Source organism: Natrix helvetica (genome assembly GCF_964273705.1).
Source record: "Natrix helvetica genome assembly, chromosome: 3".
NCBI lineage: Eukaryota > Metazoa > Chordata > Lepidosauria > Squamata > Natricidae > Natrix > Natrix helvetica.
Window position 1 is genome coordinate 168,488,805 of NC_138549.1, and position 27,516 is coordinate 168,516,320.

A 27,516-nucleotide genomic window follows, 5' to 3' on the forward strand; every position below is an offset into this window, starting at 1 on the left:
GGAGAAATTTTCTGACAGCGAGAACAATCAACCAATGGAACAGAAGTTGCCTTCAGAAGTTGTAGAAGAGAAGGAAGGAGAGGGAAAGAAGAAAGAGGAAAGGAGAGGAAGAAGGGGAGGGATAGGAAGAGGAGGAGAGAAGGTATGAAGGGGAAGAGGTCGAGAGGAGTAGATGAGAGGAAGGGGAAGAAGGAAAGGAAAAGGAGAGGAGGAAAGAAGAAATTAGAGAAGGGAGGGAGGGAGGAAAGGAAAGGAAAATAGGATGGCGGTAAAACAAAATAGGTGCATGGGATGGTAAGCAAAGCAATCCCAATCATATATTTTAATTTTTTATGTGGAAAAGCGGATGTTTAAAAGTGTTAAAATGTGATAATAACTATGAGAATGTATACTTGTAAATGTGTGTATGAGACTAAAAATAAAAAACTTTAAAAAAAAGAATTTGTATATCACTGGAAGCTTTCAAGAAGAGACTGGACTGGCCACCTGTCAGTCTCCTGCTTGTGGGGAGGGGAGGGGGGAGGGGTTGGACTAGATGACCTCCAAGGTCCCTTCCAACTCTGTCAACTTGTTAAGAACTTTACCTGGGGAGGGGGATATTTCCCCCAAATCTCTATGCCCCCTTTAGGTTTTCCTCTTATTCTTGCTATTGTTCTCCTGTTTCTTTTTGTTCTGTCATTGTCTTCCTTCCCCCCCTCCTCACCCTACCCCGCCCCGCCCCGTTTTGTCACGCCTCCCCAGCTTTGTTTCTCTTAACCCTTTCCCTCCCTGCCCGTCAATCTCCCGGGCTGTCATTTCGGCTGAAGCCCCGCTTTTCTCGCCATTGGCTTAAGCCGAGATAAGACCACCACGTCAGAGGCGCTTGGGTTGGTCCGGCCAAACCTTAGTCCGGGCGAAGGAGGCGGGTTTTTAACCCTGGGGATTGAATGAGAGGGAGGGGAGGGAAGGGGGAAGGAAGAACCGAAGAAGCTAGAGGCTCTCTCCGGGTCAGTGCAAAATAAAAACAGGTACAGGTGAAGCGAGGTGGAAGCGAGTTGTAAAACGCGGAAGGCAGGTTAGTTAGGCTAGGAAGGAAAGAAGGAAAGAAAGAAGGAAGGACGGAAGGGAGGGAGGAAAGAAGGAAGGAAAGAAGGGAGGTAGGAAGGAAAGAAGGGACGAAAGAAGGAAGGAAAGAAAGAAAGAAAAATCGAGTGGCTCAAACGAAACGTCGGAAAGAGATCGCTACCTGGCATGAGGGAACTACGATGTTTTCCGCGCAGCCTAATGCTGACCGACGCGCCTCGCCGCTCGGTTCCTTAAGGATCTGGAGGCGCGCCATGCAAATCCACCCAAGCCCGGGAACGGCGTCGGTGTGACACGTGGAACGCAGTCACCCGTGGGAACGGGGAGCCTAGGTAAGAATGGAAGGGGAATCCGGGCTGGGTTGGGCGGCCGGGGGCGGAGGGAGATGCCTCTCCGGATCCCTCCATTGTCGTCATCCCCGTTACGGGGGAGCGGGCGGGGGGCGCAATCCAGATGTGTCAAAAGCACCTCGGCCGGTTTAGATTCCGCTTCTCGTTTTCCTCTTCGGAGCATCCGAATTTATTTTATTTTATTTTATTTGGATGTTTTTTTCCCCCTGACCGCTTTGCTTGCACCGAGCTGGAGCCGAGGAGAAGATGCGGATAGTTGTGTTGTTAAGAGCCGGTAAGTCTCCCCCCTCTCCCCCCCCTTTTCTTTTGCACGCTGAAGACCAAACGCCGCCGAGATGATTCAGCGTTTCAAGCCGGGGGAGCGGTTGTAAAAGCGGTTGTGTGGCGGAGATGAATGGGGACGCGGCGGGTGGTTTTGTGCGTTGTGTGTGTGTGTGAGAGAGAGAGATGCAGAAGGGCGCGAAAAGCTCTTGGCAACGAGACGGGCGTGTGTGTGTGTGTGTGTGTGTGTCTCTCTCTCTGTGTATGTTTGCTTGTGTGGGCGCGGGCGTGCAAACGGCTTCCTTTGTGTGACACACGTCTCTCCCCCACGGCAGCCAAGCAGTTTTTCCTCGGGTTTGGTTGTATTTTGCTAGGGGGAAAAACGGCCGGAGTGCAGGCGCGTTAAGAAAAATTAACGGGGAATGGGGGGGGGGGGGACGGGGACGACGACGGTGTTTCCTTTTCTTCGGGGGGAGGGTTAATTGATTTCACTCTGTTCATGCTCGACGCCTCCTTTCTGCGCTTTGCTCAAATGAGAATTTTCGTAGCTCAGGGTTGAGGTGGCGAGAGGTCCTTTGGTGCTCTCGGAGCTTGGTGGAGCTTTGGAGTTTGGTGCAGACGTTTCATTACTCAAACTAGGTAACATAATCAGTGCTACAAGGGAGTGGGATTTGGGGGGGGGAGGAGGAGGAGGAGGACTGGGGGATTCCTTGGTGCTCTCTGAACTTGGTGGTTTTCTTGTAGACGTTTCATTACCCAATTAGGTAACAGATGACAGATTAACAGAGTTGGACCTTGTAGGTCATCTAGTCCAACCCCCCAACACCACCAATGCTAGAAGGAAGTGGGGTTTGCGGGGAGGAGGAGGAGGAGGAGGAGGAGGAGGAGGAGGAGGAGGAGGAGGAGGAGAGGAAGGGGGCTGGGGGGGTCCTTGGTGATCTCTGAACTTGGTAGTTTTCTTGCAGACCTTTCATTACCCAATTAGGTAACAGATGACATTATTTACAGAATTGGACCTTGTAGGTCATCTAGTCCAACCCCCCAACACCATCAATGATAGAAGGAAGTGGGGTTTGCGGGGAAGAGGAGGAGGAGGAAGGAGAGGAAGCGGGGCTAGGGGGGGGGTTGTCCTTGGTGCTCTCTAAGCTTGGTGGTTTCCTTGCAGACGTTTCATTACCTCCTAGGGACACACGTGTCCTTTGTGCCGTTTCGCGCGGTCCAGCGGCGCCCGAGGGGGAGGGTCGGCCGGTGCTTTTCTGGAAATTCTCGGGGAAACTTTCTGCAGTTTCGGGGTGTTTGTCCAGGAGAGAAAAGAGAGGGGCGAACTTCTTTCTCTCTCCCCCCCCCCCTCCCCATAGCGGGGTTTAAGGGAACGCAGGTTAGCCGACACAGGGAGCAGCAACCTTTCCTCTCTGCCCGAGAGAAAATATCTTTTTTTAAAAAGGGGGTATTTTTGTTCTCTATATACAATTATAGATATACATTCACATAATTGTTATTCTTTTTTACATTCGTCGTTCTTATACATTTGTCATTCCATTTTCAGGGTTATAACATACGGTTTGGGTTGCTTTGTTTACCATCCCTCTTTTGATACCATCTTCTTTTCCCTTTCTTTTCTCCCTCCTTCCCTTCTCTACTTCCTTCCTTCCTTCCTCTCTCCTTTCCCTTCCTTCTTCCCTTACCTTTCCCCTACTCCACTCTTCCTCTTCCCCTTCCTGCCCTCTCTCCTCCTCCCTTCCATCTTCCTCTCCTTACCTCTATCTTCCTTCCCTCCTCTTCCTCTCCTCCTCTCTTTCTTTAATTTTTATTTTCTTGGGGTGGTATTTCCCCAGACCCAAAAATAGTTAAATATAATTTCTTGTTCCCTTTCCTTCTCAAATCTATCCTGATTATGCCCCCCTTTTGTATCTTACTTTTGAATATATAAATATATTATTATTTTCTTCCCTATTCCCCCCTCCCCCCGCCTAGAAAATAAGATGCTCTTGTGCTGCCTTCACACGACTCGCTTAACTCGGTCAGGTGTAAACTTCTGGGATGGAGATTCTCCCCCCCCCCAAAAAAAAAAACCGCTCAGGTTGGGTCAGGTTTTGGCTGCGAATAGAGGGCGGCTTAAAACTCTGGAAGGGAAGCCAGATCTGGGTTGGGTTGGGTTGGGTTGGGTTTAGTTTAGTTTAGTTTAGTTTAGTTTAGTTTAGTTTAGTTTAGTTTAGTAGTTTAGTTTAGTTTAGTTTAGTTTAGTTTAGTTTAGTTTAGTTTAGTTTAGTTTGTTTTTTCCCTCCGCATCTCGTGTGAAGCCAAACAACACCCCGGCCCACGGGGTTGTGCGAAGGCAGCCTCCCTGCTCCGTAGATTACCCTTCCGGCTTCGCGAGCGGCGGGCGCAGCTGTCTTCTTGGAGCCGAGAAGCGGAGGCGCGCCTGCAGGATGTGGGTGGCACAATCGGTTGGCGTCCAGGGACAACCGTCGCGCTTGGGCGGAGAGGCGAGCGCGTGTCTACTATCCGGGGTTACCGTCGGTCATCTTTCCAAGATGAGAGGGCAGGGAGGGAGGGAGAGAAAGAGAGAGAGGAAAGGAAGAAGAGGGGGGATAAGGGGGAGCGAGGAGGGAGGGAAGGAAAGAAAGAGGGGGAGAGAAAGGGGAAGGAGGGAAGGAGAGAGAGGGAGGGAAAGGGAAAGAGAGAAGGCGGGAAGAAGAGGGAAGGAAAGAAAGAGGGGGAGAGAAAGAGGAGGGGAGGAAGGAGAGAAGGGGAGGAAGGAGAGAAGGAGGGAAAGAGCGGGAGGGAAGGAGAGAGAGAGCGAGAAGGAAAGAAGGAAGGAGGAAGAGGGAAGGAAAGGAAGAGGGGAAGAGGGGGAGGGAGGGAAGGAGAGGGGGAGGGAGAGAGGGAAGGAAGGAAAGAAAGAAAGAGGGAGAAAGAGGGGAGGGAAGGAAAGGGAAGAAGAGGGAAGGGAAAAAAGAGGGAGGGAAAGAGGGGAGGGGAGGAAGGAGAGAAGGAGGAGGAGAAAGAGAGAGGGAAGGAGGGAAAGAGCAGGAGGGAAGGGGAGAGAGAGAATGAAGGAGGGAGGAAGAGGGAAGGAAGAGGGAAGGAAGGAGGGAGGAAGAGGAAAGGAAAGGAAGAGGGAAGGAAGAGGGGGAAGGAGGGAAGGGAGAGAGGGAAGGAAGGAAAGAAAGAGGGAGAAAGAGAGGAGGGAAGGAGGAAGAGAGAGAGAGAGAGAGGGAAGGAAGGGGGAAGAAGAGGGAAGGAAAGAAAGAGGGGGGGAAAGAAAAAACCCGCCCTCTTCCAGCAAAGTCATTCCCTCGCTGCTGACGCTCTGGGGAGACGGGTTTTCTTCCCACGCTGCTTGACAACGAGGGAGCCGCCGCAGCTCTACACCCACCCCCATCCCTCCGCTGACGCCGCCGCCGGGGCTTCCGAGCCGCTGGTTTGGCAGCAGGCACGGGGCGGAGGGGATCCTAGAGGAGGAGATCAAGGAGAGGGGGGAGGTTAATCCCTGGTTGGGCCGCAGAACAAAGTGGCATTGAGGGGACTGCAGCCCTCGAGGGGTTTTAAGGCACCACAAGACGCTTGTTGGCTGGCTTCGCGCGACATTCTGGCCCTGGGGAGTAAGTTAACCCTTCTCTGGTTTTGTGGAGGGCAGTCAAACAGAACCCAAGCCACAGGAGCAGGGAATCGTTCAAAGCCTACAGTACCTAAGGTGGCCTTGTGTGAATGTGACTGCTAAAGAGGCAACTGATCTTAGAGAATCAGTGGGTGTAGGGATTAAGGTGCTGATCTAGAAATGAGACAAGGAGTACTATCATAGTTCTGACTTAGGGATGAAAGCCAGCTAGGTGATTTTGAGCCAATCATCAGGAGACTCTGAGTTCTAGGTCTGCCTTAGGGATGAAAGCCAGTTGGGTGATTTTGAGCCAATCACCAGGAGCTTGGGAGTTCTAGTTCTGCCTTAGGGGTGAGTTTGAGTTTTATTGGATTTATATGCCGCCCTTCTCCCAAAGGACTCAGGGCGGCGTACAACATTAAAAAACACACATCACGAAAGTTAAAAAGAAATTAGATACATATCCAAAAAACAAACCCAATTAATAGGACAATAACATTTTAAAAAATGAGACAAAATTAACATTAACAGGCCAGGCCGGCTTGCTGGAAAAGCCAACTTTTTAGGGCGCGTCGGAAGGACCGGAGGTCAGGGATTATGCGAAGCTCCGGGGGGGGGGGGGGAGCTCATTCTAGAGGGAAGGCGCTCCCACAGAGAAGGCTCTCCCCCTGGGGGTCACCAGCCAACACTGTCTGGCCAAGGGCACCCTGAGGAGGCCAACTCTGTGGGATCACACTGGACGGTGGGAGGCTACTGGTGGCAATAGGTGGTCTCGCAGGTACTAGCTAGGTGAAAGCCAGCTGGGTGATTTTGAGCCAATCACCAGGAGATTGTGAGTTCTAGTTCTGCCTTAGGGATGAAACACACCTGGGTGATTTTGAGCCAATCACCAGGAGACTGTGAGTTCTAGTTCAGCTAGTTTAGCCCATATTTTGCTGTTTTTCACATAAATGGGAGCATTTTGCCTTCCCCCAGCCCTGGTGAAGCCTGCAGAGTGCTGCTGGGGGCTGGGAGAAGGGAAAAACACCCCATTATTTTTTTTTTGCAAAATTGGGATCCGTGAGCCTGGGGCTTCAGGAGGCAGCCCAAAATGGCTGTATTTGGTATATAAGATGCACCAATATTTCCACACTCTTTTAGGGGGGAAGGTGTGTCTTTGAAAAATACAGTATTTATGATGCAATTAAAAAACATGTAGCCCTCCATCTGATGGAGTTTCTTGACTTCTCCTATTCTAGGTCAATACTTGTGAAATTCATCCCTCGTCTATTGTGGTGGGTGGGGAGGGGGATTCCCCCTCACCCCCACTGCCGCCACCGCCCATATCAACTCTTTATGGTCCCTTGTGTTTGTGGATCATGGTTAGCTTGGAATCAGAGATGACTCAAGCAGAATTTACTCATTCAGACTGAAAAAGCCCAGGTCCTTGAAGGAGAGGAGTTCGTGGGTTTGATAAAATAGTAACTCAAAGGTGATGAATTTGTAGCGTGAGTAAGAGCGAGTGGAACAATCACATGGGTAAGACGCATGACTAGGAAATTTGGAGTTGTCAATCTTTCAACGCTTGCTAGCTTGGGGAAAGCAGTAAAAAAAAACAACCACTGATTTTTTTTTTAAAAAAGCATCAGGCTATTCAGTGAAACTAAAAAGAACACCTACGTCTCAGAAGCGAAAGTTTGAAGGCGAAACTAGCATGCACCGAACGATATCCGTACAAGCCAACATGTTTGCTTAGGCAAGCTAAGGCAGTTATTTCACCTTACTTTTCAGTGACAGCCTCTGTGGCTTAAACTTCATCTTTCTGCCTACATTCAGAGGCCTCCAATTATCTTCCACCTTATCTTGGAAAGTTGGAATCGGTAGATTGAGAGATGTAAAAAAACACCTTGGTTTCTCTAAAACGTCCTTGTATGTGCCCTCCTCTTCTCCTTCCCGCAACTTATCATTGGCACAAAGAATCTTCAAATTTGGTTTGAGATTCACTTTTGATTCACCTGGAGCAGGGGTTGGCAACCTGTGGCCCTCTGCTGTGGCTCCCACAATTGATAGGGCTTTCAGTTAGGACAGGTAGAGGAAAAAGGACGCCACGCTAGGAGGAGACTCTATGGTGGGAGAACCGGACTTCGATCAGCAGAGGAAAAAGGATACTGCACTAGGAGGAGACTCTATGGTGTGGGAACCAGACTTCCTGTCGGCTCCAGAATTGAAAGGGGGGGCGCTTCCGGTTAGGACCTTTGTGGCTTTTTGAGTGTTTAAGGTTGCCGACCTCTGACCCGGAGTGACCCTGAGGTTGAAATAATAGACTATTCTTTCTCAATTTGGGGCAGTTTGAAGATACAGGCAATCCTTAACTTACAACCATTTGTTGGGTGACAGAAGTTGCAATGACATTGATTGATGACCTGTGTCACACTTACATGGTCACATGATCAAAATTTGGAACCCTTGGCAACTGACATGTATTTATGATGGTTGCAATGTCCCGGGGGTGTGTGTGTCATATGATCCCCTTTTGCGATCTTCTGATGAGCACTCAGTGGGAACGCCAGATTCATTTAACCATGTTACTAACTTAACAACTGTCAGTGGGGAAGCCACTCAACAACTGTGTTATTAGCAACTGCAGTGCTTCACTTAACAACTGTGGCAAGAAAAAGGGGGCAAGGTTCACTTAACATTTGTCTCACTTAAGCAACAGAAATGTGGGGCTCAATTGTGGTTGTAAGTCGAGGACTAGCTGCACTTCATTAAACTCTTTGGGTGAGAGATTGGGAAGAAGGCAATCTCTTCTCTTCTTCCCAATCCCTAGGAAGATTGTAGATGTGAGCAACCGAGGGATATCAAAAATTGTTCATGGCTTTGCTAAGAATTAGCAGCTTAGCCCAAGGTATGGAAAGGATGGAGGAGAAGGAGAAATGCCAAATTTTCAAAAAGAAACCCAACCTTAACAAACTCAATTATAAATGAAAGCTGGAGAAGACCCTATCACCTTTTCCAAGATTCTGGACTTTTAAATCCTAAAACATCCAAAGAGCAAGAAAGATGATTAAGGGGCTGAAGGCTAAAATATATTGCAGGGCTTGGGTTCAGAGGTGGTATTCAGACCAGTTCTCCCGAACCGGTAGCGGAAATCATGGGTGGGCCTGCCCACAAGCCCTGTCTCTATGCTGTTCTATTTAGGCACATTTTTGAGGCCAGGTGCATGCGCGGAAGACTGGGCGCATTCATGGAAGGGGTGCGTGCGGGGAGAATCAGTGGTAATAAAACATAAAACCTGCCGTTGATTGAGTTTGTCTAGTCTTTTGGAAAGAAGGACTAGAGGGGAGACATGATAGCAGTGGTCCAATATTTGAGGGGCTGCCCCCAAGAAGAAAGGGGACAACCTATTCTCCAAAGCACCTGAAGGCAGGACAAGAAGCAATGGATGGAAACTAATCAAGGAGAGAAGCAACCTAGCCCTAAGGAGAAATTTCCTGAGAACAATTAATCAGTGGCATGGCTTGCCTTCAGGGGTTGTGGGTCACTGGAGGTTTTCAAGAAGAGACTAGACAGCCTCTTGTCTGGAATTGTAAAGGGTTTCCTGCTTAAGCAGGGGGTTGGACTAGAAGACCTTCAGGGTCCCTTCCAACTCTGTTTATTCTGTTACCTCCACCTGCTCTATAAGAGTTGGCACATTCAAATCTGCCCATCATTTGTTGGGCAGTCACCCAACCCCAAAACATAATGCAATCCTTTCCACGCTTATCCCAGTTAGCAAGATGCTCTGCTCTTCTTTGCCTTCAAGCTTTTTTATTCCAAAAGTATTTCACCACCACCACCCCCGAGTCCCGAGCCTTTTGTTCCAAATTGTTGTTGGCTTATGGTAGTTGTCTTTAGACAATAACCTCGGTGATGTGATCAGTGAAAAAGACACTTTTCTCACCACAATCTGTGCAGTGAGGATAAATACTCCAGAGGAGTATTTATCTCACCAAAAAGGAGAAGGATACGACCTAGCCTCCATCGGCCTTCTCCCACCCTGCCCCCAAATCTGGCATGAAGTTAATATGGGTATTTACGGAATCTTTTCATCACCTCTCTCACCATGCTCTGCAACCGGCGATGGCCAACTTGATGACTAATCACAAACATTTGCAGCATTTCCAGAAACTTTCCGCTGTTGCCAACATTGCAGATGTGAGGCTCAGGTAGAACACACAAGAGGCCGCGGACATGCCCCAGTTTTAAGATAAATCTGGTGCATTCTTGTATTGGCCCCTGAAGGTCCTGGAATAACTGAGAAGCACCTCGAAAAAGGTAGAACACAGGAAGTGGAGATTGGCAGTTCCTTTGCCTGAGCAGGCACAATTGTAATTTTTAAAATTTTATTTAATTCAATTTTTTTAAAAGAAAAAGTGGGGAGAAAGGCATGGAGGCTGATTGGAAAGATGGTTTATTGAAGAGGACCACATGAGTTTGAGGTCCTGGGCAGCTGACCACACAGAGTGGAGAGTGAGGGTTATTTATACCTTCTCTTGGGCCTGGCCCTTGAGCTTCCTGTCCCTGTGGCAAGGGCATGTATTCTGTTGGTTGTAGTCAGACTCCCATGGGGCCACGTGGGGTCATGTTTGTCTGAATCAAGCTGAGGCTGTAATTACCTTATTCTACTGAACCAAAAGGAGTTGGAAGTCATCATTTTCCCCCCTTCTACTCTACTTTTCTCCCCCTTTTTCTCTCATATTTTCCCATATTTTCCTTTTTTCCGTTTGTATTTTTGTATTTTATGTTTATATTTTGATAACTAAAAAATATTGGGGAAAAAGAGGGGAAAAACCCTACCCTTGAAATAACTTGATCCCAGGCCACTGTTCTGACCCCCCTCCATCCGGTAATGAACGCTGACACAGGCTTAGCTGTTTGCCACACTTTATTTACAGTACTATAATCTTGTTGGCTGAAAGCCCAAACACGACTCACAGGCAAGATGGTGGCAGCAACCCAGACTCCAACAGATACAGACAAGAGCTTCTCCAGCTTGTTACAAATGGAAACACAAGGCAGATCAGACAAGAAGTTCTTCAGATTACTATGAGCGGTTGTGTCCTGCAAAAAGCCTCCTCCCAAAGCCCCTTCTTATATACGCTCTTGGGAGGGGCCAAGCCACAACCACCTGAGCTTGATTATCTCTTAGGAGCTTGTCTCCGGAGCAGCTGTTGCCTTCATTTCTCCGCCCTTCTTAATCTTGTGTCAGGGACAAACTCTCTTTGATCTTCCCCACTGCTCCATGCCTCAGGTGCCTCCTGGTGGCCAACCAGCCTCTCTGGTCCTTGCTCTGGGTCTGAACCCTGCCCAGGGTCCTCCATCTCTTCCATAGCAACTCATCGGATTCATCGCTATCTGAGTCCCTCAGCAGCTCCGAAGGATCCTGCTGGGCCACAACAGGCCACATAATGAATGAATGAATGAATATTTATTTCTTAGCCGCACCCTCTCCCGAAGGACTCGGGGCGGCGTACAATAAAACATATAAAATACATATCTGAACAAGACATACATATAACAAAGACGTGTACTAAGACGTGTACAAGGAGGAGGTGGGCTGATGGATAAAAACAATTAAAATCACAATATTTAAAAACCCCTAAATAAATAAATAAAATTCAATTAAATTACACAAATAAAAACCCGTCAGGAGCGATATAGTTAGATCATGGTTGAGCCAGGCCAGCTACTTGGAATAGGTGGGTCTTGAGCTTTACACGGAAGGAGTGGAGGTCAGAGGTAGTCCTAATATCCGGAGGGAGGTCATTCCACAGGGCTGGGCCCGCCACAGAGAAGGCTCTACTCCTAGGCACCGCCCCTCGGCACTGTCTGGTGGACGGCACCTGGAGGAGGCCCTCTCTGTGCGAGCGAATTGGTCGCAGGGATGTATGGGGCAGGATACGATCCATAAGGCTTTGAAGGTGACAATCGTAGTTTTCCATGACTGGGTCTCATTGATTCAGGTCCAACACCAATAACTGCCCGCGGACCTACCCTACCCTACCGCACTGAGCTCTGTCCATACCTTCTGCTTTGTGACCCAGCTGGATCACAAGCCTATCTTTCCTTGGTAGGTCTAAGTAAGCAGAGGCAAGGATTAAGAGTGAAACAACAATAATGTCATGGAGCCTGAGTCCGCAGAGGAGGACGAGCCAGAGCTGGGGCCAACAGAGGTTGAGGGGCAGCCTCATGGCTTTGGAGAAACATGGGGAGGAGCAGGATGAGGCAACCCCAGGTCCCTTGGGCTTGCGACTGTTTGCCAGCAGGGAAGAACAGGGGCAGGACGACTGAGAGAGGGGGGAAGAGAGGACAGGCAGTGGAGATGAGGAACGATGGAGATCAGGTGAAGAACAAGGACCACCCACTCCTGATCCCCCAGCACGGAGAGTGGAGAGAAGGCAGGAACAGCGCAGGAAGACACGACGACTCGGGAGGAGCACACCCCACCCCATCTTCACAAGGAACACCTGGGGACTGAGACTTAAAGAGACACTGTGGAGAGGGGTGCTTGTTGGGAACAAACACTGAATTTGTGGAGTTTTGTGTGTTGTTGTCGATGTCTGGAGTTTGCTGGACTTCTTGCCTTATCATTGCCTTGTTCCTTTGCTTTATGGACTCATTGCCTTGTTCTCTTGCCTTGCTGGACTTCTTGCCTTGAAACCGTTGTGCTAACAGTGTTTTGCTGGACTGCAGGCTGCTGGAGTTATGTGTGTGTGAGCGAAAGTTGGAGCAATAAAAGGGAGTTTGAACTGTCAGCTGATTGTGTTGCTTCCATGCCTTGCCCCTGGTCATCACAAATATGTAGCTAAAGGTAAAGGTTCCCCTCGCACATATGTGCTAGTCATTCCCGACTCTAGGGGGAGATGCTCATCTCTGTTTCAAAGCCGAAGAGCCAGCACTGTCGGAAGACGGCTCCATGGTCATGTGGCCTGCATGACTAAATCTCAAAGGCGCACGGAACGCTGTTACCTTCCCACCAAAGGTGGTTCCTATTTTTCTACTTGCATTTTACATGCTTTCATACGGCTACGTTGGCAAAAGCTGGGACAAGTAACGGGAGCTCACTTCGTTACGTGGCGCTAGGGATTCGAACCACTGAAAGGCAGACCTTTCTGATTGACAAGCTCAGCATCTTAGCCACGAGCCACTGTGTCCCTCTGACTGTATTACTCTGACTGTAATACACCACAATGTATACAGGTAGTCCTTGATTTACAATCATTCATTTACTGGTCATTTGAAATTACACCACCACTGAAAAAAGTGGCATGTCTATTTTCACACTTATGAGCATTGCAGAATCCTCATGACTAAACATCAAAGGCACACGGAACGCTCTTACCTTCCCACCAAATATGGTTCCTATTTTTCTACTTGCATTTTTACATGCTTTCGAACTGCTAGGTTGGCAGAAGCTGGGACAAGTAACAGGAACTCACTCTGTTACATGGTGCTAGGGATTTGAACCGCCGAACTGCCGACCTTTCTGATCGACAAGCTCAGCGTCTTAGCCACTGAGCCACCACGTCCCCATATGTAGAGGAATAGGTAGAAATATGTAGAGGAGGCATCAATTGAGGGCCCTTCAGCCAGATCAGCAGAATGTTCTCAATTTCATGGCCTTCAAAGCTCTTTTGAAGGATTTGCAATTTCCCAGGAAACTTATTCCCCTGCCTGCCCTTGGGGACAGCTGCCCCAGCCAACTTGGACAGCTGATTTGTTAATGGCCCATCTCTTTCCTGGCAGGAAATTAGCCGCTCTTAGTGCCAAGACATTTGGGCCTACAATGGTAACACAATCTTCCTTTTTTTTTGCCCTTTATCTTGGAAAGAAATGGCTCTTCCATTTGACCATGTTTTCATTATTTATTCTTGGACCAGGGAATTATTTCTGAGTGCAAAAGCTCCTTTCCAGAGGCTTCTTGGAGGTGTTGCCTCTTTTTTCCTAAACATTTTCTTGGTATGGTCTACTCTCAAATCTTCCTGGACTTGGGGTCTTTAATATTAGTTCAAATTAGTTCTTGGAATGCTATCATACAATAAGGTGAGGATCAGTGATGGGGATTCAAAAATGTTTACTATCGGTTCTATGGGTGTGGTTTGGTGGGCATGGCAGGGGAAGGATACTGCAAAATCCCCATTCCCTCCCCACTCCAGGGGAAGGATGCTGTAAAATCTCCATTCCCACCCCACTCTAGGGGAAGGATACTGTAAAATCCCCATTCCCTCCCCGCTCCAGGGGAAGGATACAGTAAAATCTCCATTCCCTCCCCATTCCAGGGGAAGAATACTGCAAAATCTCTATTCCCTCCCCACTCCAAAGAAGGATACTGTAAAATCTCCCCTCCCTCCCCACTCCAGAGGAAGGTTACTGTAAAATCTCTATTCCCTCCACACTCAAGGGAAGGGTACTATAAAATCCCCATTCCCTCATGATCAGCTGGGACTCGGGAGGCAGAGAATTGATGGGGGCGGGGCCAGCCAGAGGTGGTATTTACCAGTTCTCTGAACTACTCAAAGTTTCCGCTACCGGTTCTCCAGAACTGGTCAGAACCTGTTGAATACCACCTCTGGTGAGGATATTGTTTCACCCCATTGTGTGTTGTCTAATCTGACAGGTTTTGATTTTCCGGTGTCCAAGGCAGGAGCCCCGTTCACACAAAATACAGTCCTATAGTTAAAGGATATAATGATTTTCTGAATTTACGGAATTGTCCAAGTTTGCACAACACACTGAAATATAAACAAATAGCTTGATGCCAACTTACTTTCAAGATCATGTCCTTCAGCCAGAATTGATTCATCTGATGCCTACAGTGCAGTGATAGGTTGTTAATTTTTTTTACTACCAGTTTGGCGCACTCCTGCGCATGCACAGAAGCCTCCCGGCGGGTGGGCAAAGCCTCCTGCCACCGCTACAACCAGTTTGTCCGATCCGGGCCGAAACAGGAGCAACCCACTTCTGATGCTGTGCATTGGAATTTCATTTTAATATGTGTCATTGTGTATACAGGAAAATGTCAATAAAGATTATTTAATTCAAACATGGTGGGGAAAAATTGCTTATGATTCCCCATTTTTTAAGGTTAGGGGCCTGAGGCAAAAAAGAGATGAAATAATCTGTTTTCTGGATCTACCCTCTGCATTCAAACATAAAATAACCAAATGGGGTCAGTTCACACAACATGTAAAGCCATGCATGCGAAAGAAAACGGCAACATTAAAATGAACCTAGGTTGTCACTAACCAAGGTCAAGATGTTGTGCAAATGTTTCACTTCACAAATTTTGTGCAAAACTTTCAGCCTGATGCTGATATATGTAGCAAAAAATGTTTCCCATTCTTGTACTTAGCAAGATAACCTTTCTGTCTGTTTCTTTTTTTGTGTGTTTGTGGGAAATCTTAGCATAGCTTTAGAAGAAAAATGTATGAGTGAGTTGAGCATCAAACATTGTACTTGAAAGATAACCAGTTAATTCCAAAACCAAAATGAAATGGAGGGGGAAATGAATGAATGAATGAATGAATGAATGGGAAGGAAGGAAGAAAGGAAGGAGAGAGAGAGAGAAAGGAAAGAAAGAAAGGGGAGGGAGAGGGAGGAGGAAGAAAAGGAAATGAGAAAAAGAAAGAAGAAAAAGAGTAAGAAAGAAATGGAGGAGGAGGAAGAGGGAGGAGGAGGAGAAGGAAGGAAGAAGGAAGGAGAAAAAGAAAGAAAGGAAAGAAAAAGAAAGAATGAGAAAGAAAGAAAGAAAGAAAGAAAGAAAGAAAGAAAGAAAGAAAGAAAGGGGAGGGAGGGAGGAAGAGAAAGGAAAGGAGGAAGGAGAGAAAGAAAGGAAGGGAGGGAGGAAGGAAGGAAATATCACAAGTTAAACACATTTAGCGAGTTTAAGGTTACAAACATTCATCCCAGATTCTCTCACCCACAAACAAATCTGTGAAGTATCATCCATGCAGCCCTGATGTCACTAAAAGCCCATTAAGTATTTCTGGGTACAATATTATTTATTAAAGGGTGAGACTTGAGTACAGCTGCTGACTCTTCAACCTTCCATTTACTTTGGCAGGATTGCCCCAAAGAGGGATTTAAATAACTCCAGGGCTTGATCTGTGATTTCCAAAAGTGTAAAAAGCTTTCTCGAAGCAAAGTGAAAGAGAAGAGCAAGGGGGGGGGGAAATCACCCAAGTGAGTTTTTTGCTTCCACAAAATGCAACGCCCTCCCTTTTTCAACCTGCTTTGCTTTTTCCTTAAAACCATAACTGACTGTTGCGTTGACGGTGGGTGCAGATGTAAAACTCCATTTAGAACCTGAATGGATTCCTGCAAGCGCAGAAACATGCCAGTGATGGCAGAAGAAATTAAGGAATTGGTTTGGGGGGGGGGGCGTGGCCAGCCTGGGCCGCTGGCAGTTCTGTGACACAGACCAAATCAACACTACTGGTTCGGCCAAACCAGGCCGAACCGAGAGCAACCCATCTCTGCCCTGATGATGTTACCTAGTTTGGGTAAAGAAACGTCTGTAAGAAAACAAGCTCAGAGAGCACCAAGGCCCCCTCATGTCAACCTGAGCTACAAATATTTTCCCTTATTAATATCTCATTTGTTTAAACTGAATAAGGTCACAGGGATTTATGCAGCTGGATTAACAGAGGGGATTTTGATGTTCCAGTTTAGCCAAACATGAATATTATCTCCGACTTCTGAAGGAAGGAAAACCCTGGCATTTAGAGCGTAATGGCTCTGCTTTTCTGGTCTCTGTTTCAACTTCTCTTTCACGCTGCCTCATCGTTACCAGTTTTAATAAGATTTCTCTCAATGGTCTCCTTGTCCGCAAATGTGATCCTGTGAACAGTGGAATGATTGAGCATATTACCCTAAGCTCAAAGATAAAAGTGTAAATTGGATTCACCCAATTTAAACTCTCTTAACTACTCCTGGAGATGTTGGAATCTTCCTTTTGACATCTTACTTCACCGAGCATAATGAGGACTTAAGAGAAGTGGATATGAAGTCTCCGCACTGGCAAATTAAACATGGTCGAATGTTAGTAATAAATTGTTGAGTGATTTCACATCAGACAAGAGTAGATTTACGATCAATCAATCAAACGGAATAGAGCTGGAAGGGACCTCTGAGGTCTTCTAGTCCCAGTGAATCCCAGTGGTGGGATTCAAATTTTTTTACTACTGGTTGTGTGGGCGTGGCTTTGTGGGCATGGCATGGCTTTGTGGACGTGGCAGGGGAAGGATACTGCAAAATCCCCATTCCCCCAACACCACACTAACCTGCTTTCCAGCTCCGTTCTCCTGTTCAGGGCAACAAAAGAAGATCAGCTGGGAGGCAGCAGGGGCGGGGCCAGCCAATTTGCCGGTTCTCCTAACTACTCAAAATTTCCACTACTGGCTCTCCAGAACCTGTCAGAACTGGCTGAATACCACCTCTGAGCCACTCCTTAAGCGGGAGACCATTTCAGAACAAGTGACTGTCCAGTCTCTATTTAAAAACCTCCAATGATGAGGCACCTACAATGTCTGGTGGCGAGCTGTTCCACCAATTAATTGTCTTCACTGTTAGGAAGTTTCTCCTTAATTCCAGGTTGCTTCTCTCCTTGATTAGTTTCCCTCCATTGTTTCTTGTCTTGCCTTCTGATGCTTTGGAAAATAGTTTGACTCCCTCTTCTTTGCGGTAGCCCCTCAAATACTGGAACACTGCTATCATGTCCTCCCTAGTCCTTCTTTTCTCTAGACTAGCCAAATCCAATTCCTGCAAAATGACAACTCCCAACATTGTCATAGTAAGAGAAGGGGGGAAGGGAGTGCATTCCCCATATACTGTCGGCTGAAGTCGGATCTCAGATTACTGCAGCAGACTTGGGAGAGGTGCATCCAGTGGTGGGTTTCAAATTTTTTTGGAACCTCTTCTATAGGTGTGGCCTGCTTTGTGGGAGTGGCTTGCCAGCCATGTGACTGAGTAGGAGTGGCTTGGCAGTCATGTGATTGGGTGGGTGTGGCCAACTTGCAAAATGTGATGAAACTCACTTAACAATGCTCTTGCTTAGCAACCAAAATGTTGGCTCAGAAACTCTGGCATATGAAGCATGCAAGACTTAAAGCTGTCAAGTTACAAAACCCTTGCACCCCTAACCCTTTAGAAAAAAAAAACCCAGGGGTGTTCAAACTTGACAGTTTTAAGAGTTGTGGACTTCAACTCCCAGAATTCCTCCTCCAGTCATGTTGGCTTAGAAACTCTGGCACTGAAGTGTGTAAGTCTTAAAGCTGTCAAGTTACAAGACCCTTGCACCCCTAACCCTTTAGAAAAAAAACCCCAGGGGTATTCAAACTTGACAGCTTTAAGACTTTAAGGTTTGAAAGCGGAGGTAGAAAGCTGCACGGTCCATCTCCATGTGAATAAGCGATTCCTCTAGATTTTTATTTGATGCTTTCATTTGTTGTTCAACCTGGTTTATTTTTGTTTCTGTCTGTTCTGTTCTTTTTTCTACTTCTTTTATTAATTGTTCATTCTTTCCCAGAGCTTGTTGTATAGTTTCCATTTTATCATCTAATTTCTGTATATCTTTCTTGACTTTATTTTTCATTTCACAAATCTCTGCTTTCATTTCATTCATATCTATTTTCATTTCATTCATATCTTTTTTCATTTCATCATGGTTTTTTGTTGCTGTTTCTTGGAATTTTAGCATAGTTTCTTGAATGGTTTGCAGCACTGTCTGTATATTTTCAGTATTCGACCCCACATTTGTTTTTTCTGTTTCATTCATTTCTTCTGTTGGCCCTTTGGATGTTGGGGGGGGGGCGGCGAACCCCTTGTTGTTGGGCATGGATGAATAAGGAAATCGGGGCAGAAGTATATAAAATTGAAATACTACCAAACACCTGGGCAGACCATAACCCCATTAAAATAATCTGGAAAGGGGGAAAAAAAACTAGACGAAGATGGACATTAAACCTGCAAATATTAAAAGAAAAAGAATTTATCCAAAAGTGTAAGAGTGAGTTGGGACTATTTTTCAAAGAAAACACAAAAGAACAGACATCAATACAAAACCTATGGGATACCATGAAAGCCTACATACGAGGAATCATTATAGCTTATTCAGCAAAAAGAAATAAAGAAAAATGGGCACAACAGAAAGCATTAGAGAAGGAAATTGAGAACCTAGAAAAAGAACTCCAAAACAAACCACAAAGTGACAAAATTAGAAAAGATTGGATGCTAGCGAAACACAAATTAAACATACTAGTCCAGGAAGAAATAGTAAAACACTTAAAACTAACGAAACAAAAAATTTTTGAACAAGCAAATAAACCAGGAAGGTGGTTATCTTATAGATTGAGAAAAGAAAGAGAAAAAAGACTAATATATCAACTCCAAGAGGAAACGGGTGAATTACAACACACAAGGGAAGGGAAAAAAAAGATTGTACATAAATATTTCGAGAAGTTATACAAGGGGGAACAAGTAGATGACAAACAAATACAAGAATATTTGAACAAAGAAGAACCCCCAGTAATACCGGAAGAGATGAAAGAAATGCTAACGAAACAAATAACAAATATTGAACTGAAACAGGCAATTCAAAAACAGAAAAATAATAAAACACCAGGTCCAGATGGATTCCCAGCAGAATGGTACAAAACGATAAACGAGCTGAATGAATCAATAGAACCCCTAATGTTGGAGATGTACAACGAAACATTGATGAAAGCAAAAATACCAAACACATGGAGGGAAGCATACATTACGTTAATATATAAAGAAGGTACAGACCACAACCAAATTCAAAATTACAGGCCAATCTCGTTGCTGAATGTGGACTACAAAATATTTGCAACAATAATAGCGGAGAGACTAAAAAGATTACTAAATGATTACATACACCCAGATCAAAATGGATTTCTCCCAACAAGACAAATTAGAAATAATACCAGAACAATTGCTAATATCTTGGAGTACTATGAGGTGCATACAGAGAAACAAGTGGCACTTGTATTCCTGGATGCACAGAAGGCATTCGATAATTTAAATTGGCAATACATGAAACAACAAATTAAAAATATGAATCTAGGAAATAAATTTGAAAAATTAATAGAAACAATATACTCCACCCAAAAGGCAAGCATACTATTGAATGGGGAGAATACAGAGTCTTTTGAAATAACGAAAGGAGTGAGACAAGGCTGCCCACTATCACCTCTGCTTTTTATTCTGACGCTAGAAAGCCTTCTGATACGAATTAGAAAAAACCAGAAAATAAGAGGAACCAAAACTAAAAAGGAAGAATACAAAATACAGGCCTTTGCAGATGACTTAGTATTTATCATAGAAGATCCATTAGAAACAGGGAACAGGTTAATGCAAGAACTAGAAAAATATGGAAATGTGGCAGGACTAAAAATTAATAGAGAAAAGACTAAAATAATAACCAAAAATCTGAAGGAAAAACAGAACAAAGAATTAGAAAAAACAATAGGACTCCAGGTAGTAAAGAAAGTCAAATATTTAGGAATATGGCTAACTGCAAAGTGCTCAACCATAAAAGAAAATAATTACACAAAATTAGTGCAACAAATAAAAAAAGACCTAGAATTATGGGGGAAACTACAACTATCGCTATTAGGGAAAATAGCAACTATAAAAATGAACATATTACCAAGAGTCCTATATCTATTTCAAACGATCCCCATAAAACTAGAGAAAACTTTTTTTACTGAATTGAATAAAATAATACGAAAATTCATCTGGCAAGGGAAAAAAGCTAGGATAAAACTGAAAGCATTACAGGACGATAGAAGCAGAGGTGGTATGGGACTACCTGACTGGGAACTCTACTACAATGCAGCAGCACTAATTTGGATTAAAGATTGGATAAATCTAAAAAACAAAAGAATATTAGCAATAGAAGGCCACGACCTACAAACAGGATGGCACTTTTTCTTATGGGAAGAGAGTAAAAAGAAGCAAAAATATTTCCATAGACATTACATTAGAGAAGCATTAATTCAAGTCTGGAATAAAATTAAAGCAAAACACTATATGAAAATACCGGCATGGCTTTCCACCATGGAAGCCATGATACACCCCAATACGCTAGATTTATCAAAAATGGTTAGGTATAGTGAAATATTAGATAACCAAGGGAATTTGAAAACGAACCAAGAACTAAAAGAGAATAATATCAATATAGATTGGTGGCCATACCTCCAATTACAATCAAGATATAAAAAAGATATAAAAGAATATGGAATATATACGGAATTGCAACAAATAGACAAAATCTTAATTGGCCCAGAAAACAAATTTATAACGAAAATGTATAAATATTTGTTAGAAATAAACTTAGAAGAAGAAATAGTTAAAGGATGTATGATAGCATGGGCCAAAAATTTTGGTTATAACATAGATCTAGCGGATTGGGAAAAAAATTGGAATATAAATTATAAATTAACGAGATCAGCGACACTGAAAGATAATATATATAAAATGTTTTATCGTTGGCACCTACCACCAACAAGATTAGCAAAAATGTACCCAACACTGAAATCGATATGCTGGAAATGTAAAAAAGAAGAAGGGACCTACGACCACATGTGGTGGACATGCCCGGAATCGCAAAAATACTGGAAAAGAATCTGGAAGTGGGCACAAGAAATTACGGGGGAACAAGTAAAGTATAAACCCGAAACCCTTTTATTAGGAATAATTAAAGGGAACTATACAAAAAAAATTAAATATTTACTAACACATATATTAACTATAGCTAGAATTGCCTTCGCCCAATGCTGGAAGCAAAACAATACACCGCCAGACGAATTAGTGATAAAAAAATTTTTGGAGTGCGCAGAGATGGACAAACTAACTCAAAAATTACAGGACAAAGAAGAATCGGAATATTATGAAATTTGGAATAAGTGGTATGAATGGTTGGATAATAAGAAAAACATTTAAGCCGAAAACAATATACATAAATAAACATAGAACTGTATATAAAAGTAGGTAAATATGTTAAACATCATAAAAATGTATAGATAAAATGACATAAGGATTGTAATATATGGTAAAGAGAGGAAAACATACATAGATACGACGATGTAACATTGTACAAACTGTTGATATAAAGAGTGTAATATGTGATAAAAAGACAAAAACAATAAAAAAATTATTCAAAAAAAAAAGACTTTAAGGTTTAGATAGGACTCTTAGAGGTGGGTGGGACGATTGGTGAACCAGCCAATCAGTGAGCAGCGGGCGGGGCAAGCGTGGTGCGGACGGGTGGGGGGAGGGAGCTGGAACCCATTCTAAATGGCACAGTAGATTTGTGGAACCTCTTCTATAGAAGATCTTAGAACAGGCAGGAACCCACCCCTGGGTGCATCTCATAGGGGAATGTAATTTATGACACAGCCTGAGGGGGGAGGGAAGGAACAGGTGTAAAGTGCAACTATAAATCAAAAAAAGCTTAGATCTGACTGCGAAAAGATCTTGCATACGATGCTCCTAATAAATAACTAGTTTTGTATTGAAACTTGACTCGATACTCATGAATCAATTAGGGCATTTTTAGGAAACCTTACACAACCATTCTTCATATGTGTTTGTCTCCAGGCCTTTAATCGCCTTAGTTGCTCTTCTCTGCACTTTTTCCAAAGTCTCAACATCTTTTTTGCAATGTGGTGAGCAAAACTGGATTCATTTTATTCAAGGTATAAATGAAAGATTTGTTGGGCTTTTATTTCCAGGAAATAAGCTACAAATTTTGAATAGGAATCCACCCTCAAGGGATCATTTTTCACGGGACTCTGCCATTTCTGTGATAGTCTTGCAGATAATGGTTTTTCTGTAGCTTCTTTATAGTTCATAATTTTAAAAGTTTTGTATGTTTCATAAGCTTGCACTAATTACAGCAATTCATTCCAGACTAATACACGTTTAGCTTTCTGATACATCATTCAGTTTTCAAATGACTTTTTGATTTTTTAAAAAAGTATTTATTTACCTATTGAAAACAATTTCTAAATCTCTTCCCTTTCAAGGAAGACATCAAAAATTTCTCAGATTGTCACTTGTTACATACTGTTATTTATCATTGTAAAAAAACCTAGACCTTTTTGAATACAAGTAGTCCTCGACTTACGACCATAATTGAACCCAAACTTTCTGTTACTAAGTGAGAAATTTATTATGAGTTTTGCCCCATTTTATGACCTTCCCTGCCACATTTGTCAAGTGAATCGCTGCAGTTGTTAAGTTAGTAACACAGTTGTTAAGTGAATTTGGCTTCCCCATTGACTTTGCTGGTCAGAAGGTCACAAAAGGGGACCACATGACCCCAGGACACTGCAACCGTCATAAACATTAGTCAGTTGCCAAGCGTCTGAATTTTAACCCTGTGACTATAGGGTTGGTGCAACGGCCATAAGTGTGAAAAAAATGATCATGTCCCTTTTTTTCCAGTGTTGTAACTGAAGGGGGGGGAGAGAGAGACAAGAAAGAAAGAAAGAAAGAAAGAAAGAAAGAAAGAAAGAAAGAAAGAAAGAAAGAAAGAAAGAAAGAAAGAAAGAAAGAGTGAGAGAGAAAAGAAAAGAGAGCGAAACAAAGAAATAAAGAGAAAGAGAGAAAGAGAAAGAAAGAAAGAGCAATGGAGAGAGAGAGAGGCAGGAAAGAAAGAAGAAAAGAAAGAAAGAAAGAAAGAAAGAAAGAGGAAGAGAGAAAGCATGAGTGAGAGAGAAAAGAAAAGAGAGCGAAACAAAGAAAGAAAGAGAAAGAGAGAAAGAGAAAGAAAGAAAGAGCAAGGGAGAGAGAGAGAGAGACAGGAAAGAAAGAAGAAAAGAAGAAAGAAAGAAAGAAAGAAAGAAAGAAAGAAAGAAAGAAAGAAAGAAAGAAAGAATTAATTAATTTATGACAATTATTGAGCCCAACATTTTGGTTGCTAAGCAAGAACGTTGTTGTGAGTTTCACCACATTTTACAAGTTGGCCACGCCCACCTGGTCACATGACCACCAAGCCACGCCCACAGAACTGGTAGGGAACATATTTGGATTTCACCACTGCTTAGAATGGCCTTTAAATGAACTGTTGTAAGTCAAGAACTACCTGTGCTTGTAGAATCAGAACATTCTCCCAAAGGAATGTTTTCAGTTCTCTAAATCTGGGAAAGGATCCGTTGTTCAGAGCCCTTTATTTCCAGCAATACAATAAGTGGTGAAATGCATTTGTTCTTATTTCCTCTTTTGCCAAGTTTCCATTTTCCCACTTAGGAGGGAAGTGAAATGGCTCAACTGAGAAGGTCTTTGGCTTCAGAACTTTTCCCCTGGGCGTTGTCCTGTTTCAGAGGAGAATTAATGAAACACACTATACAGTCGATCCTCAATATGAATAAACTTCTACAACAGTACTACTTCTTATCATTAGTCACTTCTAATTGGATTATATGTTACGGTTCTGACCCAGCTCTCCAAACATGACAAACCCCCTCTGAAGTTAACTCAAAGATTCCTTATTACGAACGCCGGCAGCTCCGACAAAAAGTTTCTCTCATCGCAGACTAACAAGTCTGTCCGGCTGAAAGATAAATAGTTGTCTGCCATACCTATTCATCTTCACCTCCTGCCTTTTATCCCCAGAGCTAGGGTGGGGCTTCGCTAGCAGCGGTGGCTCTTCCTTCCCAAGGACCGGCCCATAGATTTCCACTGCTCTCCTCTCCTCTGCCTTCTGCGCATCCACGCGTCAGGCACTGGACCCAGCTGTTCTTCCTCTTCCTCATCAACCACCTCTAGACCTGGGGGCTGTTGACTCTCCATCTGAGGGCTGACAGACGGTCCAGGCTCTGCCTCTCTCTCTCTCTGCCAGCTCCATTCCCTCTTCCCGCTCAGAGCACTCAGTTTGTCTTGATGTTGACCTTGACTCCCACGCCTGTTCCTCCTCTGATTTGGCTGCTGGTGGAGCTGGTGACTGACAGGCCACAAGAGTTACTTGGATTATTTAGATCATCTCCATTGTTCATGTATTTATTGTTGCTGGCTGGGGAATTCCGGGAGTTGAATCCCACCCATCTGAATGTTGACAAGAGTGAGATATTGGTTATCTTGGCCCCATATTTCAGTTCTGTTTAAGATCTAAACTGAGTTTTCCTATCCTAATGGGTTTATACTAAAATACAGAATAACAGAGATGGAAGGGACCTTGGAGGTCTTCTGGATCGAATTAACACCTTGAGCAGGAGACCTTATACCATTCTGTGGCCAAATGTCTATCCATACTCTTCTTGAAAACCTCCAGTGATGGAGCACCCACACCCATCTGGAGGCAAGCTGTTCCACTGGTTAGTTGTTCCTATTGACAAGAAATTTCTCCTTAATTCTAGCTTGGATCTCTCTTTGATAAACTTCCATCTAGTATGTCTTCTTCTGCCTTCAGGTGCTTTGGAGAATAGGTTGATCCCCTCTTCTTTGTGGCAGCCCCTCAAATATTGGAACACTGCTATCATGTCTCCCCTAGTCCTTCTTTCTCTTAAGCTAGACATACCCAGTTCCTGCAACCGTTCTTCATATGTTTTAGTCTCCAGTCCCCTAATCATCTTGGTTGTTCTTCTCTGCACTCTTTGTAGACTAGAGCCTCAACATCTTTTTTATAGTGTTGTGAGCAAAACTGGAGGCATTATTCTAGGTGTGGTTTTACTAGGGCTTTACAGGAGAGCCTCTGATGCAACACAGATTGTGAAGTTCCATCAAGGTTGTCCTCTCAATATCCTAATGGACCAAGGCAAAAATGGTCATTTCCTTACAGTAGTTCAATTGTTACTGGGTAGCCCTGTTCAAATAAAAACCCTTCACTAGGTCATGAAGTGGGTTAGTATGTCAGTGGACTTAATTTTAGCTTCAAAGTCCCTAGGGCTGTTTGGTGCTGATTAAGCCTGCTTCTTTCACCAAATGCTGAAAGACTTTCCAGAGTAGATTTAGGATAGTTTGGTTGTTAGTTGCGAAGTCGTGTCTGACCCATCGCAACCCCATGGACAATGTTCCTCCAGGCCTTCCTTCCCTCTATCATCCTCTGGAATACATTTAAGCTCACACCTTCTGCTTTGGTGACTCCATCCAGCCACCTCATTCTCTGTTGTCCCCTTCTTCTTTTGCCCTCAGTCGTTCCCAGCATGAGGCTCTTCTCCATGGAGTCCTTCCTTCTCATTAGGTGGCCAAAGTCTTTGAGTTTCATCTTCAGGATCTGGCCTTCTAAAGAGCAGTCAGGGTTGATCTCCTCTAGGACTGACAGGTTGGATCACCTTGCACTCCAAGGGACTCGCAGGAGTCTTCTCCAGCACCAGAGTTCAAAGGCCTCAGTTCTTTGGCGCTCAGCCTTCCTTATGGTCCAACCTTCACAGCCATCCATTGCAACTGGGAAAACCATAGCCATACACACTTTTGTTGGCAGGGTGATGTCTCTGCTTTTTAATATGCAGTCTAGATTTGCCATAGCTTTCCTCCCCAGGAGCAAGCGTCTTTTAATTTCTTGGCTGCAGTCCCCATCTGCGGTGATTCTGGAGCCCAGGAAAATAAAATATGTCACTATCTCCAAGAGACCACCTTGCAGTCCAAGGGACTCGCAGGAGTCTTCTCCAGCACCATAGTTCAAAGGCCTCAATTCTTCACCTCTCTAAACACCGCCTAATGATTTCTTTTCTACTGTTCACTCCAGGACCTGACCAGGGGTGAGATGATAGCAGTCTTCCAATATTTGAGGGGCTGTCACAGAGAAGAGAGGGTTGACCTCTTCTTCAAAGCACCTGCGGGCAGGAGAAGTAACAGGTGGGAGTTTATCAAAGAGAGATCCAACTTAGAATTGAGGAGAAATTTCCTGGCAGTGAGAACAATTAATGATTGGGGAACTAAAAGGGGAACTAAAAACTAAACAGGAACTTCGCAGTCAAGGGATAGATATCACATGGTGGTCACAAATGCAGATACAATCTTATAAGAAAGAGATTAATATGTATGGTTTTAAAAAAGAGTTAACAGAATTAGAGCAGCTATTAACTGGAACAGATGATAAACTGATAAAGAAATTATATTGTTATATACTAAGTATTAAACTTGAAAGTGAGCAGGTAAAGGAGACAATGTCTGCCTCAGCTAAAAACTTTGGATGGGCAATAGAGTGAGATAAATGGCAGAAACTATGGGATAGAAATGTTAAATTGACTATGTCAACTGCATATAAACAAAATTGGTACAAAATGTTTTATAGATGGCAATGAACACCTGCAAGACTGACCAAAATGTATAAAAATAGATCTGGAAGGGTAATCAACCATTGGGTTCATACTATCATATGTGGTGGAGTTGCCCAAAAGCTAAAAAATATTGGATGAAAATACACACTTGGTTGGAAAAGCAGCATATGGACTTGAAACCATTTTTTGTTGGGCATCCTACCGGAAAAATATGATTAAAAAGACTATATATTTGGTTTTACATATATTAACTGCAGCCAGAATAGTATTTGCACAACAATGGAAAAATGATGAGATTCCATCACATGAGACTGTAATTAAGAAAATACTAGAATGCGCAGAAATGGAAAGATTAACACTTACTAAGGATAAAGAAGAAACTAAATATTTTTTGATGTGGGATGTATTTTATCAATGGTTTCACAATAGAAACAGAAGTTAGAAAGGAGGAGATATAAAAAGAGGAAATGTTTACATGGAAAGAAGTTGATGACGAAGACGCTATGTATTATTGCAATTATATTAATATATAGTTATATTATTAACATTATTGTGACAAATATAATAACAAATATGTGGATTATGACTGTTCAAATAACTGTATCCAGATCACACACTGTTTGATGGAAATGAAAAGTAATATAAACCAAAAAATAAAACATGAAAAAAGAACAATTAATGAGTGAAACAACTTGCCTCCAGAAATTGTGGATACTCCGTCACTGGAGATTTTTAAGAAGAGATTGGATAGCCATTTGTATGGAGTGGTATAAATTCTCCTGCTTGAGCAGGGAGTTGGACTAGAAGACCCCCATGGTCCTTTCCAACTCTCTTATTTTGGATTCTATTCTGTATTTTGAATCTTTTTCACCCTCTTGGAGACCAAAACCAACAGCTAGGAATTGACAACTTCTCTGCCTCCTTTGTAGAGGCTGAGAGACCCCAGAAAATGGTTGCTGTCCAAATGACTTTGTGGTCT

The 27,516-nt window shown here is 43.9% G+C and overlaps 1 protein-coding gene across 3 annotated transcripts in view; it reads left to right on the top strand.

Moving 5' to 3' along the window:
- The first annotated feature begins 923 nt into the window (after nt 1-923).
- SLCO4A1 (solute carrier organic anion transporter family member 4A1) overlaps nt 924-27,516 on the top strand; it is a 72,424-nt gene continuing 45,831 nt past the window's right edge. The window contains exon 1 of one of the 3 annotated variants that reach the window (XM_081948893.1): nt 924-1,394. The gene's annotated coding sequence lies outside the window, so the exon portion shown is untranslated. Of the gene's footprint in view, nt 1,395-1,562; nt 1,687-2,182; nt 2,313-27,516 lie in introns of those variants that run through there. The other 2 variants (XM_081948894.1, XM_081948895.1) reach the window with 2 other exon arrangements.